Below are 20000 nucleotides of genomic sequence, written 5' to 3'. Positions count from 1 at the left end.
TGAATATACAAACGCAAGAGTGATATTTTGAGTGATTCGGAAACTCATTAGAGGTTTAAAAGGTGCTAATGATTCGCGAAGGCCAGAGACAGATTCAACACTGTTGCAGTATCGTAGATACTGAATACACTGACGTATGATCAACGCCCAAATCACTTCTCCACCCATGTTAGGAACTGGGGGAACCAGGCAAATAACTGCTGATGACTCACAGAAGCAGTAAGGTCGTGTTGCTAACGAAAATCAATTAAGCCCTGAGTTTGAGCTCAGGAAGTCCAGGCGATACCACTCAGCTACCACGTTGGGATTGTATTAGAAGCCAAGTAAGCCACTGATCCACTGAGAGAGGTATTTAATTAGGATGAACTCACATCGGACAGTTACCTTTATTGCCTTTGATGCTATCGGTTATTGGCTAAGGCTTCATTGTTAGTTTAATGCAAGATTAAACGAGACGCGAAGTTTGAAAGACTTACGATGGCTGGTCCGCTGGTATGCTCGCTAGTGTCTTGACATGCCGCTCAGATGTCGCGAGTTCGCGTCTCCCCATGGAATGAAAATTCATTCTCTGTATCATGATCAGTTATTGCTGCAGTGTGGGATCTGCGGTAGAAGATTGAAAGCAACATTCTATGGAACCTTGAATCTCAAGTCAGTGACAAGAAAACGTTTAATAAGAGTTTTGACGTTTGGGAACTTTGGCAAAACATAACAAGTATTTTTTGAGATATTTTGGATAACATTACTAACCTTTTAGCCCCCCACCCTACCCCCACCCATAATCACGTGTATCTTTGGTAAAATAAAAGAATTTCACTCGAACATGCATTGTTGAGTGTATTCACTTTTGGTAGTGAGAAATACTCGTTTCATCAAGGAGAATGAAGTCACACTATGGTAGGTCACTTGTGCGTTTGAAGTCAAAATTTAATAGCGTAGTTGAAACCCGAACTTGTCGATTTATTTATTTAATAGAGGGTGGGGGCGAGCTACTCTTGTACTGCAGTCAGATGATCAAGTATTGGATGATCATTATGATAGATCTCACAAATAGGATATCTGCATCATTTGAGATCATTCTATGTCTTCTCAATTTTCATAATACTTCTTTTCTCTTTTCCACGCTATTATTGGACTATAATTGTCAAAGAGAAATACAATTACCGCGTACGTTATTCTCTATACCAGCGGTTCTCAGCCTTTTTTGGCCCATGCACCCTTTCACCATATATCAGAATGTCATTCAACTTCGCCACCCCCCCTTTCAAAATTGTGAAAAGGAGCATTCCAAATAACAGGCAACAAAATAATAACACAAACCTACAAGATAGCGGAGACAAAGCCCAACGTGACATCTCAGTAGTGTGGACAGATGCTCACTGCTTTTTGTGTGGTCCTAGAGCCAATTTAAGCATGCCAATCTGTGGCCACAATCACCCCCCCTGCCCCGCCCCCCCCCCCCCCCTCCTAGGGAATCCCCCTTCTGGTTGAGAACCACCGCTCCATGCGAAAGTAGTGAAATGTGTGTATATTCCCGTAGAATTTAACAGCAGCTTTTGATGATTATCGTAACCGAGCTGTGAAATTAGGTCAATCTAGTGTGGAATGATGACGAAAATTATTATTAGAAAGCATTTAAGCATCACTGGTTACCATCAAAAGATGAATGCTGTTTGTTTTAGCATGACTCTATTCTTCTTCGCTTTGCCTTTTTAAAGCCTTAGGTGAAATTAAAAGTAAATATTAATTACAAACGTGCACGTAGTAAGAGAGACAACGTCTTATAATGGCATAAGAATCATTTGAAATTGCTGTCTGTTTTACGTTTGATATCATAAGGACGATATTGCTATTAATCAGTCGTGCTATGAATATTTCCACTATTTAAACAACTAGCGCTGATACTGATGAAAATTATGCAGTCTACTGTAATTAATAAAAGTAGATACGCATGATTATTGTCTGTTCCATGGAAGAGAACTCTATTGCAGCAAATAATATTCACGAATTTTCAGTGAATTTTCATTTCTTAAAAGATATAATGTTATTGTAGGATGAACTCGTTGTGGGTCAATATAGGCCAGAGTTAGTTATATTACAAAATTCCTTTTGGTTATTATAAGAATCGATCTTTTAAGTTTAAGAGCCCTGTTTTGGCCTATCACAGAGCAATAGTATTTTAGTACGCTTGATGTTATTTGCCACAACTTCTTTCTCTGCACCTGTTCCCACTTCTGTGTTGTGGTGGAGGGGGGGCGGTCGACGTTTCTAACAGCTTTCTTCCACTTGGCTCGGGCAAAGACATCCTCCTCTGACAATTGTTTGTCCCTCAGATCTTTAATTACATCCATCCACCTTCGCTTCTTCGGTCTTCCTCTCTTTCTCTCTCCCACCTGCTCCTCCATCTACATCACTTCCTCTTCCCTACATAATTATGTCTCAGCCCTTCCCACCACATGGCCATACCACTGCAGCCTTCTTTCCTGGGCCTTCTTTGATCGTTCTACTCCAAACACCCACCAAAGTATTTTCGTCTCTACAACATCCAATTTCTTCTCTTGCACTTTGATGTAACATAGGTAGCATAATAATATTGTTGGCCTAGCAAGCTGAGAATTAAATCGCAATTATAATTTTATAATTTTGCCAGAATTACTAGGCCTTGTGACCTTATGAAAGCCACTCCACCCCCCTCCTCCCCAGAAAAAAAGTTTGTTGCTGGATATAAAATGGGAGCTTTCCTAGATAGTGACCTCCAAGGGTTTTCGGTGGTCGTTATCTAGGACTAATATTTCTTTGGGGTCATTATCTTTATGATATTGACACTTATGTGTATGGTTTTACGGTCATCCCCAACGGGCTTGTACTAGCACGCCGCAAAGGTGTACACATACCGGATTAAAACCCTTCGGGGTCACTATCTAGAAATGATCTGAAAGTTGTACCGACCTTGTGCCAGTGTGGATTCATTCTCATACAAGCAATGCATATCTATTATACCTACGAAGATATAGTTTCTAATCTTATCTCTGATTGGCAGGACGGATCGGCGGTGTTTGCAAGTTTCTCTCTCTCTCTCTCTCTCTCTTATTGTGTCTTTGATTCCGGGGAACGCCTGATGTTTCCATTATTACTATTTAATGTCTTTTGTTTATTGCTATAAAATTCCTCTTCAGTGGGCCGTTATCCTCTCTCTCTCTCTCTCTCCTTCACTGTTTTCGCAAGACTTACTCGTCTCCAATACTACCATTTATTGTTTCTTCTTTATTGTTCTGCCATTCCTCTTTAGAGGGCTGTTATCATCTCTCTCTCTCTCTCTCTCTCTCTCTCTCTCTCTCTCTCTCTCTCTCTCCACGTCGCTGTCCATCATGTCGAAGGCAGAATACAATCGGGCTGAATTTGTACATTAATTTTGCTTTTATTTTTCTCAATTTCTTAAGAGGTTCAGAATGTGGCCTCGCCATTCTGTCTGCGAACATATTCCCATTAGCCATCATTTGAAAGCTAATAACGCAAACTTATGGAATAAATAGCAGTGGGAACAATAACAACAACATTAACAACAACAACAACAACAACGAGAGTGAGATGTGGCAATAAACGAGAGACCCGCTGCGAATTGGCGCAAAACAAAGGGAGAGATTAACACGTTATAAAGGCCTAAATGCCCCTTCTGCCTACTACCCCCCCTTCCCCCCCCACTCCCTTCAACCGCCTTTACCCACCAATCAGGGTCCTTCTATTGTTCGTTTCATTGCAATTATATGGCTTTATCCGGGGCGCATACCCGAATGAAATAGGAAAATATACAAATGATGGTTATTACTTCGAGAAATTCATTCGCGTTGTTACCGTTGCAATATCAGATTCTCGAAGGCTAGTAAGCTATGTTAGCGGTTTCGTAGAACATATTAATTGCAGTGTAATTCGTGTAATGTGTTTGCTCTTAAATGCTCAGTTACCCAAATGATGACGGGCTAAGGAACATTCATAGCTTTCTTTTAAACTTTCTTTTTTTGAAACCTACAATTTCAAACGAATTCTTTCGTTTCCTACAAACGGTGGACTTTCATGAAAAAAGAGGAATGAATTAAGATAATATTTCTTTTCACATCATTAATTATCTTTGTGGCGGTACTAAACTCCTTTAATATGAACTGTCCCATCCCCACCCTTACCCCAGGGGCTCTCTCCTCCATAGGGGCACTCCCCTCTCCGCGGGTGACATCACAATACCAGGGGTCCTCCCCTCCCCTCCCCTCCCCAGGATTCTTTGTTCCCTGTCGCAAATTCCCGAGATGTATACTGGTATAGCACCAGGCCCCCCCTTTTTTTTTCTTTTACCATTCGCCTGGGTTAGATTAGGTTGGGCTAGTTCAGAGATCATAAATACAGTTAATCTGGGTGTGAGAAACATAACGAGAGAGTTTTCAAGAGGATTCTATGGTTAGTTTTTAAGATCTGGCATCCCGCTTTTGCAGGGAAAAATCAGTGCTTTGTTACAGTTTGGGAATCTGCTTCCCTGTCCTCTCGCCCACTCTTGATTATTTAATTGGTCCAGTTATTGATTTGGAAACATGCATACTCGATTAAGCAGTTACGAACGAAAAGCTGTTGAACTTTAAGTTCGCGGAACAAATCGTCATTGTTTTGATATTTTCCAAAGAGTCTATTTCACTCATATCTGGACGAAATTTGGTTATTTTTGGCAATATTATTCTTAATTAAAAAGCTGTTAAAGGACTACGATACAAAACAACGAATGATTGGCTATTTTCATTATAAAAGAATATTGATGTAAATTTGTTAGTCATTGCATTAAAATACATCTTTCATTGAAATGATTGATACATTTAGCAAACAAAAAATATACATATAGCGTAAATAACGCGACATGACGTATATTAGTAGGATAATATGAAAAATATTCGCCGTGGCAAAATTGGTGAAGTAAAAATACATTTTTGAAAATATATAAGTTATAACTTCTAGTTATCGGAAGTGCGAAAATATCCATTGTGAAACAAGGCGTGATCCGACCTCCAGCCCACTTGAGGCGCGTGCTTAAAATCACAGTCAAATAATATGGCGTATTTATTTTAATTTTCGTTGGCAAAACAACGAAAATTAAAATAAATACGCCATATTTTATTAGAAATCATTATTTTGTCCTCTTTAAACATGCACATTTTTTTTATTTTTTACGTTTTCATTCTAACAATAAATTATAAATATCCTATCCTAAAAATCCTGTATCTTCAACTCAACGCGAAGCAACTTTTTCAGACCTTTTTATGCTTTTCCATAGACCTTTCCTATCCCCCAAACAAAAAGAACAACAGCAACAACGTAGTGTGTAGGCTTACTCCGCAAGTAAGCAAAAATAAAAATGAAGAAAATTTTTACATATAAGTTAAACAACTTTGCACTTAGTATCATATATGTGTACTATAATCTAGCTGGCAAGTAAGCACATTTAGTATAACAAAGAGAATTTGAGAGGGTACACGGTACTATTTTTTGTGACAAGTGACTATGAAATCTCTCAAAGACGATTGAAAACGGTTGAAGTCCAAAGAGAGGAGATGCATCAGAGAGAGAGAGAGAGAGAGAGAGAGAGAGAGATGAGAGAGAGAGAGAGAGAGAGAGAGAGAGAGAGACTACGTGCTTCTTATCTTGGTTTTGAAGGTTTTAACACCAACTTCTTAGCTTACTTTTATATTCATACTAAAGTTCTTATTCACACTGTATTTAGACCTTTGTCAATTTTCCTCCTCGGCCACTTGCTAACAGAAGAACGGAGTTAGACAGATGGCTCATATTTCTTTGTGCTTAGAAAAATAAATTGTTTATTTGTTTATTTATATATTTATTAAATCCAAAGAAAGACAAAATTTTTTCGTTTATTTGCATGCAGAGGAGAGAGAGAGAGAGAGAGAGAGAGAGAGAGAGAGAGAGACCTGTCATAGATCATATCATTATATGTTGTCAAGGAAATTAGCCCATGTTAATTCAAGAGAGAGAGAGAGAGATACGTGACGTAAATCATATGAAGATTCAAGGAAAATCGTACGAGAGAGAGAGAGAGAGAGAGAGAGAGAGAGAGAGAGGAGAGAGAGAGAGAGAGAGAGAGAGAGGAGGGGTGGGATAACGGCCCACTGAAGAGGAGTTTTATAGCAATAAACAAAAGACAATAAATAGTAATAATGGGAACATCAGGCGTTCTTTGGAATCAAAGACACAATAAGAGAAGAGAAGAGAGAGAGAGAGAGAACTCGGTTCACTGGAAGAGAAAAAAGTGTCTTATACAATAATCTGCTTGTCATTCAAGTGGATTTGTCGAAAGCAAGGAAGCAGCAACAGCGAAGAAAGTATTCTTTTTCTCAAAAAATATTTTGACAATTTCTCTCTAGTAAATCACTTTGAGATTTCTCCCAGTCGTACGAAATGACCCTCAGGGCCGTCCATAAATTTCCACACCCTCCTTCACCTTCATAATCAAGAGCGGCGAAAGGGCAGGGAACAAAGAATCCTGGAGAAGGGAAGGGAGGTCCCCTGGCGTTTTGAAGTCCCCCAGGGGAGAGGGGAAGTGCCCCTAGGGAGGAGAGAGCACCAGGGGTGTGGGTGGGGGTTGGGCAGTCCACATTAAAGGAGCTTAGTACTGCCATAAAGATAATTAATGATGTGAAAAGAAATATTAGCTTAATTATATTCCCCTTTTTCGTTGAGAAAGAGTCCTCCGTTTGTAGGAAACGAAAGAATTAGTTTGAAATTGGTGGAGGTTTGAACAAAAGAAAGTTTAAAAGAAAGTCATTAATGTTCTTTAGTCCGTCATAAGTTGGGTAATTGAGCTAGTATAGTTGATCGTTCATATCATCATCAAAAGTAGTGAGCAGGCCTTTACCATTTTAATTTTTGCATTGTTCCAGTGAGAGCGGATTAATTGCATGCGAATAATTGTCTTTTACTGGAAAATTGAAAGAAATGATTGTCCTCAAAGCTGAGTTCCAGGTAACCTAGAATGTTTTCAAAACTGAGTTCTAAGTAACCTAGATTGTTCTCAGAGCTGAGTTCTAGGCAACCTAAATCAAAATAATTGAGGAGTACGAGATTATGGAAGTTGCCCAAACAGGAATGAAAGAAGACGAGTTAATTACAGCGAAAGTGAGGCAGTCCCGGTAATCGCTTTCTTTCGTGTCTCTTGAAGGTTGAGCTGCAGCCATTAAAATCGTCTCTTTTAGGGTCATCTTTTTAAACCGCTGACGGTTTTATCGTTCTCCTGAGGGGGATTTGCTGTGTCGTCATCCTTTACACACACACACACGCACACACACAAACGTATATGTATATATATATATATATATATATATGTGTGGTGTGTGTGTGTGTGTGTGTGTGTGTGTATGTTTGTGTGTGTGTATAATGTGTTCGTGTCTGTACATATGTCAGAAATAACGGCACAGTATTTTCTCCTTAGGAGAACGAGATGGTCTGCAGTTTAAAAAAGTGAAATTGCGAGAAACGATTTTCAGAAATGCCGTCTGTATTTAGTGTGAGTTATTTGATATCGAGATGATATCCTGTCATAATGAAGGTTGGCTGATTTATTCCAAGCCAGCTTCAAACAGCACGAGCTCTTCTTTTTACCACTGCCTGTAAATGAGTGAAAGTGTTGAAAGGAATGTAAGGTCTTGAACCAGATAGAAGTGAGTTTAATGAAAGCAAAGGAATTGGTATATGACATAGTTGTAAGTAAGAAACGTGTTGCTGTTTTGTCCTAATATAAGCAAGGGAGTTGGTATATGCCAGTTCTGAAGCAAGCGATGATTTCTTAATAACAAACGCGTTGCTGATCTCCCCCCCCCCCTCCCCCCAATAATAATGAAAGTAATTTATGTTCGTCACGTCAAAGTTATTGATATTAGAATATCTGGGATCGCACTTATTAGGGTCAACGACGCCTCATCAGATAAGGGTTAGAAATGTCGAAAGGGCACGTCCCCACTGCAGTAAAAACATATCTTAAGCACATGTCGGCAACTTATCGGGCACGCATCACGAACAGGTTGGCTACAAAGGCAACGGCTTATAGGAGTCCTAACCAGTGCCTCACAATTATCCAGCATTAGCCAAAGATTCGTTCTTCACTTATGGTCGTTGATTTTTTTTTTTAACCTATTTGTGATATGTTGCCGACTCGTCGTTATGATATACAGGGTGTCCATAAAGTCCCAGTATCATTCTGAGCAATAAATACTTGTAATGGTACTGGGACTATATGCCACACCCAAAGGTGGTATTTGTTTGAGGGGTTTCATTAGCATTGTAGTGACCTCACATGTAGCTTCTGTAGTTAGTTGTATTTATCAAGTCCTTGTGGGTTGTTCTTAGTATTCTGTTGTTTGCCTTCTTTCATATTCCTTTTGTTGTTCCCCTTCTCAACAAGGCTTCGCGTAATCCGCTCTATCACGAAGAACGACTCATTCGAAGGGTAGAAATCTTCAAGACTACAGAATACAAAATAACGTAATAGTGAAATTGTGGACATGTTTGGGGTATTTGCTCTTTCAATTTAGAATCCCTTAGGGTGGTAGTGCCGTCCCCACACCTAACGTGGTGCACTGTAGGCAATACGACTAGGTGGTCGAAGCATCCCTTTTGCTTTCAGTTGCACCCACATTTTAGCATTTTATTCAACCTCCACTCCTTTTGGCTTTCAGTTTTGTTCACATTAAAGGAAAATTCTTAGAGTTACATTCAGTGAATAATGTAATATCAGCAAATCCTTTGAAAAAACCGATCTATATTTTTCACGCTGTTATTATTCTGTACATAAAACCCTGACTTTCAGTAGGATAAGTATATCTTAATCTAACCAGACCACAGAGCTGATTAACAGCTCTCCCAGGGACGGCCCGAAGGATTAGATTTTGATTTACGTGGCTGGGAGCCAATTGGTTACTAAGCGAAAAGACCCTACAGCTTAGTGTTGGACCCGAACCACATTCTATCGAGAAATGAATTTCTAATCACCGGAAATAAATTCTTGCGTTAACGCATTGGCGGCAGCGGGGACCGAATTCGGGCCACCAAGATTGATAGGCGAGTACTCAACCAGAAAACTAATTTCAGGAGAGGAAGAAGATGATTTTGTGGGCATCACGTAAGAAACTACAGGACAGGAAAGAGACTGCTTCCTGGCGGTGACGTAAGAACTCATGTGTGCTTTAAAAATCACGCACAGCTCCCCCTTCTACTCAGTCTTCCCTAACGACCATTTCATAGCCGAAGAATTGTTGTGCACTTGTCGTTACTCTCCGAGATAAAAGATTGCTCGCCATGCGACGAGTTCTTGCTGCATCTCTTGTGGTTTGGTCACCACACGAGATTTTCCTCTATCGCTTGTGTACAACGGAGTTCAATTCTTTCTCCGTGTTTGTGGCCCATTCATTAGTTCTTCGGTAAGCTTTATTCCGATGCTAATTATATGTTTATTTATTAACCTCCAGTTGGTGTCTACTCAAAGGGCGCATTGTAAATGTACTGCTATTTTATGATACAGTTTGGTTTGAACTGTTTCAGTAATGTTTTTTTTATTTTCTTTTAGTTTTGTTTTATTACTTTTGCTGCAAGAAATTCATTTTAAACGTCTCTTTGTCTGTGAAAATGCTCACGGTATTTCATCAAAGAATTCTTTCTACTTACTTCTCAGGAGGTGAAAAAATTTTAGCATTATAGATCAGAATACTATTTTCCCCATACGTTTATACAATAAATAATGAGTAAAGAAGTAGCTATTCATTGCTAATTTAAATGAGACATAATTAATCAACATTTGCACATTGCATTAGCCATTCATTTTTCATTTAGCCACAGAACTTTGTTTACAACGAAGGTCCTTTATTCCTCACACTGCTGGACTGTGGAACAGTCTCTCTGAGGATGATTGATTGATTGATTGTGTCTGTTAAAACTGGCGTCACAACTTCTAGGTTATTGACACCGATCTCTGAGGATGTGATGTAACTGGAACTTCGAAAGAATCATGAGTCTGGAAATGGAGAAATAAATCCACATTTATTTATAGGTACATCGAACAGATCCCCGAAAGCTCTGTTCAGAATGAGATTTGAACATGTCTCTACTCTTACATAACTATTGATTTGTTTCCTCAGTGTAATGCATTACTATGCTAAGAATATTGTCCTTACATTTTAATCATTACTCACATTTTTATCTACCTATTTATTTATTTGTTTGTTAATTTATCTTACTTTGTTGACAAATGATCTCTCTTTAAAAAAAAAACATATAATACTATATATATATATATATATATATATATATATATATATATATATATATATATATATATATATACTCAGAAATAACTCGTGGGTACCATAACTCGAGGTGGCCATTAGGACGTAGGTAGTATAGGTGGTTGGCACTTTATCTAATGGACCGTTTGCGATTGTACATATATGCGTTTCGCCATAACACTAACTTCTCTGGCCGTAACGCGCAAACACCACGCGAGAAGCATTTTGGTAACGACGTTGCTGTGCAACGTGTTTCAACAGTCGCTCACTCCTCTTCAACCTTTTTTTTTTTTTTTTTTTTTTTTTTTTTTTCGCTACGAAAATCTAATGCGTGTATCTCAAATGTCCGCCCTCAAATCTTAAAAACTACTGAGGGTAGAGGGCTGCAAATTGTTATATTGGTAATTCACCCTCCAATCATCAAACATACCAAATTACAGCCATCTAGCCTCATTAGTTTTTATTTTAAGGTTAGAGTTAGCCATGATCTTGTAAGTTTAGCCATGATAGCGGTGCAAGACCACAGGCCGCCACCCGGGACGTGGTTGAAAGTTTCATTGGCCGCGGGTAAGAGTTTGGCACAGCATAGAGAAAACTCAATTGCGCCGAAGAAAATTCGGCGTATTTTTTTACTTGTTTTATTTTTGGTCGCAACGAAATTCTAAAGCTTGTTTGTGCCGCTTTGCAAATGATCTTGTTTTATTTTCTTCCGATGCTTTATCATTTCAAATGAGTGCATCGTTTTAATTTGGTTTGTTAATTTGATTGGAAAAGAATTTACGGTATAGTGGAAAGTATTGGCGTCTAATGCGGCTGTTCAAGTAGAATCGTGAACTGTTTGGTGGACTAATTCGTCTTCCGTTCTTCAGATCTCTTCCTACATTTCATTTACATATTTGACAACATAATGATTCGTTATTATTTGAGAGTAGTTTCTCAACAACGAAATAATTATAAAGGTAATTATTGTTGCGTCAGGATTATCTCTTGTGACAAATGCTGGTGGTGACATTTTTAGTGTAGTATAATTATTGGTACGGGTTGATTCAGGGGCAAGAGCCCGTGCTTGCATAAGCAGAACTACTCTCCACAGGCTTTGATTGCATCAAATCCATGGATATTCTCTCTCTCTCTCTCTCTCTCTCTCTCTCTCTCTCTCTCTCTCTCATTATATACATTATATATATATATATATATATATATATATATTATATATATGTGTGTGTGTGTGTGTGGTGTGTGTGTGTGTGTGTGTGTGTGTGTGTGTGTGTGTGTGTGTGTATTCCTAAATGCAGTAACCTTTCAATATTTAAAATTTCAGAATCATTCATACATACCACGATGCTATATTTTCCCCTTTCCATACCGGAAAAAGGGTATCTTTTACCCAGTTCCTGACCGTCTGTACCTTATTGTCTCGTAATATATACGTATTCCGGAAGGCTTTTCTCTATATTTAGCATCTTATCCAGACGACCTTTTGGGATAAGATCATGCAACGTTAACCCTCAATCGGAATAGATATCCCTCCGACCTTTAAAGGTCCTATGGGTTTTGATGACTCAGCACATCAGCGTCTAGCGCCTCTCCTTGAGTGAGGTCTAGGAATCGGTCGATACTGTAGCAGGTGGGAACCTTTATCCAGAGTGGGTTGACTTCCAGCGCTTCGAAATAAATGGCCCAAATATAGGTTCTTGAGGCATCATGCGTCAGCGTTCAGTGATATAGGTAGATTGATGCCAATAGGTTCTCTCAGTAGATATATAGACTGATAGATAGATGCTTAAGTAGATAGATGATGACAAATATGGCGTCGATCACCAGGGCATTATCTGTGTGAAGATTTATCGCTACTATATTTTCCCTCTCAACATGAAGCACATCAGCAAATCAAGATTTTACAAGAAACGTGTTAGAATATAAATGGCTCATAGCTCTCCGGATAGTGGACGATAAAAAAACTGGAAAAAAAATAGCCTCCTGGAAGTGCCACTGGCCACGGGCGTTACCTGATTGGGTGACCACCAAGTGGGGTTAGAGGTATTCACTGGACATGTCATAAGGCTTGCAACTACATCCGGATATGCACATACTTAGAAAACGGATGGGTAACACATCTTAAGGCCAACCACTCATATGTAGACAGAAATTTTTGTTGGAGCTTATGTGTTCGTTTCAAAGACGGTCAGACATTGGTCAACTGTTTGGTCACCAAAAGGATTCCTGAAAGTCTTAAAAGGATTGTCGAAGATCCTGGAACTCCGATATCAACACCGGCCGGCATACAACTTCGCCTATCCGAGAGAATAATTGTAATCAAATCTTGGAAAGTCATCTAGTCGCCAAGTTCCCCGAACTAATTCCTACCGAAGTTGATTCAATTAAAGTTTGCAAGTTATCCTCAGTGTATAGGTTAGATGTAGATAGTTTGAGACGGCCATTTAAGGTTGTTATATTGCCGGTGACCATAAGTGAAAACTACAAAGCATGCTCACCGAAAGCCACAATGGCGGACTTGTTCTTCGGTGTTTATCCGTATCTTGTATTATTTAAATTTTGGTAGGATTTTAAACTGATAAGCCTAATTGGTAGGATTTTAACGTGATAAGCCTCATAGCCTAATTGGTAGGATTTTAACGTGATAAGCCTCATAGCCTAATTGGTAGGATTTTAGCTTAATACATAAGCCTAATAGGTAGGATTTTAGCCCAGTAAGCCTAATTAGTATGATTTTAGCCTAATAAGCCTAATTGGTTGGATTTTAGCCTAATAGCCTAATTGATAGAATTTTAACCTGATAAGCCTAATTAGTCGGATTTTGGCCTGATAAGCCTAATAGTCTAATTGGAATGATTTTAGCGTGATGAGCGTAATAGCCTAATTGGCAGCATAATTGGTAGGGTTTTAACCTGATAAGCTTCATAACCTAATTGGTAGGATTTTAGCTTAATGCATAAGCCTCATAGGTAGGATTTTAGCCCAATAAGCCTAATTAGTATGATTTTAGCCTAATAAGCCTAATTGGTCGGATTTTAGCCTGATAAGCCTAATAGCCTAATTGGTAGGATTACAGCCTGACAAGCCTAATTGTCTAATTGGTATGATTGTAACCTAATAAGCCTAATAGCCTAAGTGGCAGGATTTCAACCTAATAAGTCTAATAGCCTAAGTGGTAGGATTTTAACCTAATAAGCCTAATAGCCCAAGTGGTAGGATTTTAACCAAATAAGTCTAGTAGCCAAAGCGGTAGGAGTTTAGCATGATAGTAGTAGTAGTAATAATAATAATAAGCTGTTAAACGATATATAATATAATAATAATACGCTATTAAACGGCACTACTGTTGGCTTCGCTGAGGGCGTTATTGTGATTATATCCTTTGACAAATGGTATTAACTTCTTCATTTAAACTGTTATTGAAATCCTCCTTAAGATCACTGGGTATTAACACATCTGTGTCGTGACTGATGAGTAACACAAACAGATAGGTAATCTTCTTATATGGAATATTTTTTGTTTTTCGCAAAGCGCTAATAATAATACTCGATGAATATCTAATGAAATAAGTCTTAGTAAGCTTGGTTTATTTTTTTCTATGCAGTTCTCTGTCTTATCAGTAATATATTGATGAAATCCCTTCTTTGGTCTCATACTGATGTTGGCGTGAAATATTACGGCGTTACTGCTAAAAGAAAATATGATATGAAATACGTTTTATTTTTATTTTTCTTTCCATATTAAAACTTTAATGGTAAATGTCTTGACGTAAATTTTTCTGGCATCAAAAAAAGCTATTCCAGCTAAAGAAATCATCGGGTTTCTCAACAAAACATGGCATTTAGACTGTTCTGTAAGGAGAAAAGAACTTGATATAATCAAAACAGATGGAAGGATACGCAGACATGACAGAAATCACCACAGCCCCGTTCAGTCAAGTATGACGTCACTTCCTGTTCCCTCAGACAGTATCCCGTCGGCCGTGACGTCAGACAGCGCCTAATGAATGAATCTCCTTCCCAAAAGGCCTCTTCAAGTACTTCATTCCAACCGCGAACGACTGGGGACCCTCTCTCTGCCTCCCCGAGGAGGGACTCATTAACATATTCGGCGAACTTTGGTGGCGTCGTTGCAAACTGAATTAATCTCAAATCTCGGCGAATAGCGACTCGGCGACCATTTGCATATGAATATGCATTTGCGTAACCGGCGGAAGGCGGCAGCGCCACGGTCTGTTTCTCTCGCTCACGATCCAGTGGGAAGTGTTTGCTGCGGTAATCTCGTCATCTCCAGAGTAATCACCCGAGTGCCTTTTGGTACTTGGCGGCGGCCATTTCTGTGGTGTGAAGTGAGTGTACTGGAGATTTCAAGCACAAATGAATAAATGAGTTATGTATTATCTATTTGAAGGTCCTCGTTAGACGAGTCGGTTACGTGCTCAACTACCTATCTCAGGGGCGGGTTCGATTCCCCGCTCTGTCAATGTGGAACAAGAGGAATTTATTTCTGGTGATAGAAATTCACTTCTCGGTATAAGGTTGTTCGGATCCCACAATAAGCTGTAGGTCCCGTTGCTAGGTAACGAATTGGTTCCTAGCCACGTGAAAATACATAATCCTTCTGGCCAGCCCTATGAGAGCTGTTAATCAGCTTAGTGGTCTGGTAAAACTAAGATATACTTTACTTATTACCCATTTGAGATTTTTCACATGCTTGGATGAGTACGTTTGCTGTAATATGTACTTTGCTATCGGCGAAGTATTCTTGTTGGTGTGATATGAGAGCACTGACAATTGCATGCTGAACATTGCGCTACCTTTTCATGTTTCTACGGATCTATTCAGTATTGTAACGCTCGCATCTGCTATATATTCATCAAGGTTAACCCTTCTTAAGTAAGTTCTTGCTTTCTTCTGTGCTCCCAGTATAGTTGGCTTTATTGTCTATACTTAAAGTTTTTTTTTTTTTTTTTGAGAAAACATCTATTAAATGAGCCATTGTACAGATCGTTTTTTTATAATATAACGTAGATGACTTCATATGAACATGTTGATATTTATGTCATACATACATTATATATATATATATATATATATATATATATATATATATATATATATATATATGTATATATATATTTTTTTTATATGTAATATATATATATATCTATATATATACATATATATATATATGTATTTATATATATGTATGTAGTATATATATATATATATATTATATATATATATATATATATATATATATAATATTCCATCAGCAAGATATATAGACTTCAGGAGGGTCCATGATACACATGTTGTTTAAAAAGGCCATGTTTATTAACAGCAAAGAAACGTTTCGCACTACCAAAGTTCACAAGCCTAATATACCTCTAAGACCCATTATGGCTGCCTATAATAGTCCTTCGTTCTCTATCTCCAAATTTTTAGCCGGTTTACTTTCTGAATATAGTAGCAATGAATTTTCTTTAAAAAATGGTTACGAATTCCAACAGCAAATTACCAACCAAGATGGAGACTATTACATGGTAAGTTTTGAGTAGAGTCTCTTTTCACTAATGTCCCACTTAATGAAACGATCAATATTATTCTAGATAAGGTAGATTTTTAGTAGCGAAGATACAGTTTTTCATGGTTTTAACAGATCAATCTTTTAAACAACTACTTCAACTTGCAGTGCAAGATTCAATGTTCATTTTTAATAAGCAACTCTATTCGCAGGTCGATGGAGTTGCCATGGGATCGCCTCTGGCCCCATTTTTGCTAACTTTTTTATGTCTGACCTTGAAATGAAATTTTTTAAACGAGTGTAATCATAATTTTAAACCGTCTTTTATCGCATATGTTGATGACACTTTGTCTTGTTCCAGCACTCTTGGCAATGTCTTTATTTTTGGAATATATTAATCAACTTCATCCAAACATTCAATTTACCATGGAGGTAGAGAGCGAAGGTAGTCTTCCATTTTTAGATATTAATGTAACGAGACATAATTCCGAGTTCACTACTTCTGTTTATAGAAAGCGGACATATACGGTCTTAGGCCAATAACTACTATAGCTCCTGTCATATTCTTTCAAACTTAATACCATCTACACCTTGGTCCATAGAGCTCTAAAATATTCTTCAACTTGGCAAATATTTCACAAAGAAATAGTCTTTTTATTCAACTTTTTCAAGATAAACTCCTATCCACAGATATAGTTCATAAAATCACCAATAAGTTATTAACACAGTTCTTACAACCCCCAACAGTCAACTTTGATGTCCCAAAAAAATTATTCTATGCCTCAATCCGTATATGTCTGACTCCAAATTCTCTTTAAATCTCACAAGAATAATTGAACAGGAAATCCCCTGTCTTAACGTAAAACTGATCTATAACAACCCCTGTACAATAGGATCATTTTTAATTTCAAAGATCGCCTGCAGTCCTTCATGCGATCCAATGTGGTTTATAAATTCACATGCCCTGGATGTCCGGGCTCTTACGTTGGATCGACACGGAGGTTACTGCAGGTCAGATATTGCAGCCATTTGGGTTTTAGCTTTCGCACTGGCCAAAGGATTAAGCAGCCAGAATTTTCTAATATTAGAAATCATGCCGCATTATGTAAAACCGAAGTCCTGAAACAACACTTTCAATAAGGTTATGTAAGGGACCAGATCACTTAACAACTTTAGAATCGTTATATATTAAAAGACTGGTTCCCTCTCTCAATAGTAATACTTCCTCAGGAACTTTGTATCTGGCATAGTTGTCGTCTGGCCTTGGACGTCATTGTATGTCATTCCCTCTTCTCTCCTGCTTATAGGAATGGTTGGTGTTTTTGGTAGTCTCTTTTTGGTTTCTGTTTTATGTACTTTTTATACTCTTTTACTTTTTATTGTTTTAACTTGTAAATTTTAATTACCTTGTGAATTCCTTTTTTATGTTAATAATGTATTTTATTGTGTCTTTTACTTTTGACAGACTGATGATGCACTGAGTAGTGCGAAACGTTTCTTTGCTGTTAATAAACATGGCCTTTTTAAACATGTGTATCATGGACCCTCCTGAAGTCTATATATATATATATATATATATAATATATATATATATATATATATATATATATATATATATATATATATATACACACACACACACACACACACACACACACACACACACATATATATATATATATATATATAATATATATATATATTATATATATATATAGATATATATATACCTATATATAATGTTGTCCTCTATGAAGCGTTTGCATATTTGAATGGCTGTGCGATAATGGAAGTACTTCAGGGAATCGATTTCACAATTTTGTAAAATGCACGCATGGAAATCTCTGATGACTGACACAATAAACTTAATGGGGAATTTACAGGCAGCTTTTGCAGTGGTTCTGTTGCCTGATAGGTTTACCGTGGAAATCGTAAATGCTGTTGGGATTTTTTTAACGGTTCTGAATTGATTTTTTTGTCTAAACGAGGAAGCACTTTGAGTAAAAGAAAATTGCCCTTCATATCGTCCAGATCGGCACCGAGCCGTGGAATGGGAATTTAATATTCTCTTTTTGTTTTATTTTCCTATTTTTCCGCTACTTTGTATCTCTCGGTTAGGTGTTGTTATTTTAGTGTTAGTTTTTCTTTCACTACACGAGATCAGTCTTGAAGGTGTTTTTGATTACATCCAAAGAAATAAAACATAAAAGTCTGAAGTATTCGTTTGTATCGTAAGAAGTCTGGTGGTTTACTTTTGGAAGGTCTTGTGCTTTCGCTTTGTAAGAATTATTTGCTAGATTTATGAGCGCATGTCAGTGTAGTGTGTAAGAATTCAAATATGATCTCTGTAGTAGGTCCTGCAAAAAAAATATATAAGTAAAAAAAAATGTAAAAAAAAATGCTCTGTAATGCATGTATTAGTAGTAGTAGTAATTGGTGGTGGTGGTGGTTGTAGCACTAGTAGTTATTATAGTAATATATATTTCCAACAAGAATAAATACAACACAATAGAATTATTCACATTTGAAGACAACGACATAAAACTTTCCTCATTCTGCCTGTCCAAAGGTCCACACCAGACCTCCTACCCCCTTTCACGCCCTGCAACGCTAATTGGCAGCCTTTGGGCATGAGGCTGTAAGATTCTGGAGTGGACCAGTTGCCATAAAACGTCACACCTTCTGGGATTCATAAAGATCCACTCGAAAATAAGACATTGAAACTGAAGAGAAATTAGTTGGAAGGGTTTTCAGATAGAAACAAAAATCTTCTCAATACAATAGTATTATTGTTGGTCTTAATGAACGGGCGGTTTTGCAAATAGTAATTAACGAGTACATGATCTCTCTCATGTTTTGGGTTGAAAGTTCGGATAATCTGGTGAATTTATGGATCATTTATTCCCCATTATTCTGGTATGAATGTCGGCAATTGATGAAAGGCCTCCATAGGCCAGACATTGATTTTTATTTATGTAGATGATGTTTATGGTTTTATACAATTAAGGAGAGTCCAGAGAATTTAGCAGCTAAAACATGAAGACAATTTGATTTAATTTGGTAATTACAAAATTGGAATCATAAAACATTCATGAACTGAAAGTCACCATGCCCTTTAAAAGGTATTAATTTACAGTGGAACAGATGGTATAACATGACCTCAAAAAAAAACTTAATACGTAATTACGGTGCATTGAATAATAACTATATTTTGATTATAATCAACTAAATGACTTCTTGTTATCCTAGTAGCAACAGCAAAGCTAAAAGACCCGTCTGGATAAAAGCTTGGGACGAGAGCAAAGGGAACAAAGAAATGAGCAAAGCAGAGAGATGAATAAAAACATTCGTTTTATGCATCCATGCATAAACAAACACATAATCCTTAAAAAAAAAACCCGAAGCCTTTATGATGATTTTAAAGGGAATAGGATAACATTAGCTTTCATATCAAGGATTATGACGTCGATTATTTTCATCGATGTGTTTTCCACCGGAATGCGAAAAATTCGTCAGCGCTATATATATGTAGGCCCGTTTGTGTTTCACGTTCCACGTTTCCTTCAGATATTAAATAGAGGCTGGACGCTAAACGGTTACTGCTGCATTTCATAAGAGGCTATGAAATGGAGCAAGGAATGTATTTATTTGTTTATTTAATTAGTTATGTATTTATCAATTTTTATTTTCTGTGTTTTATTTATTTGTTTATTATATATGTTTTAAGTATTTGTGTATCAATATTTATTTCTGTATTTATAAATTTTTCTTATTTATTTTTTTTTTATATGCATATATATTTATTTATCACTATATATATATATATATATATATATATATATATATATATATATATATATATATACATATATATATGTATATATATATATATATATATATAATATATATATATATATATATATATATATATATATTGTTTGTATGTATTTATTTAAATTTGTTTAATTATTTATTATATATATTAATTTATGTATTTATTTATCGAATTGTTATTTTTTCTGTCTTTTATTTAATTATTTATTATATGTATTATTAATTTTTTTTCACATTTTGCTTTTAAGATGAATCAATGTCCTCTGACGATGTGCACCCTTGAAATGAAGGTCAGAGGAATGCTAAATGTCAAATGCATTT

General features: G+C 37.0%; 1 long non-coding RNA gene across 2 annotated transcripts in view; it reads left to right on the top strand.

Moving 5' to 3' along the window:
* Positions 1 to 20000, top strand: part of LOC135225619 (uncharacterized) — a 568725-nt gene that overhangs the window by 412943 nt on the left and 135782 nt on the right. The window lies entirely within an intron of this gene.

This window comes from Macrobrachium nipponense, chromosome 13, assembly GCF_015104395.2.
Source record: "Macrobrachium nipponense isolate FS-2020 chromosome 13, ASM1510439v2, whole genome shotgun sequence".
Classification (NCBI taxonomy): domain Eukaryota; kingdom Metazoa; phylum Arthropoda; class Malacostraca; order Decapoda; family Palaemonidae; genus Macrobrachium; species Macrobrachium nipponense.
This window is presented reverse-complemented; position numbering and strand designations above follow the sequence as displayed.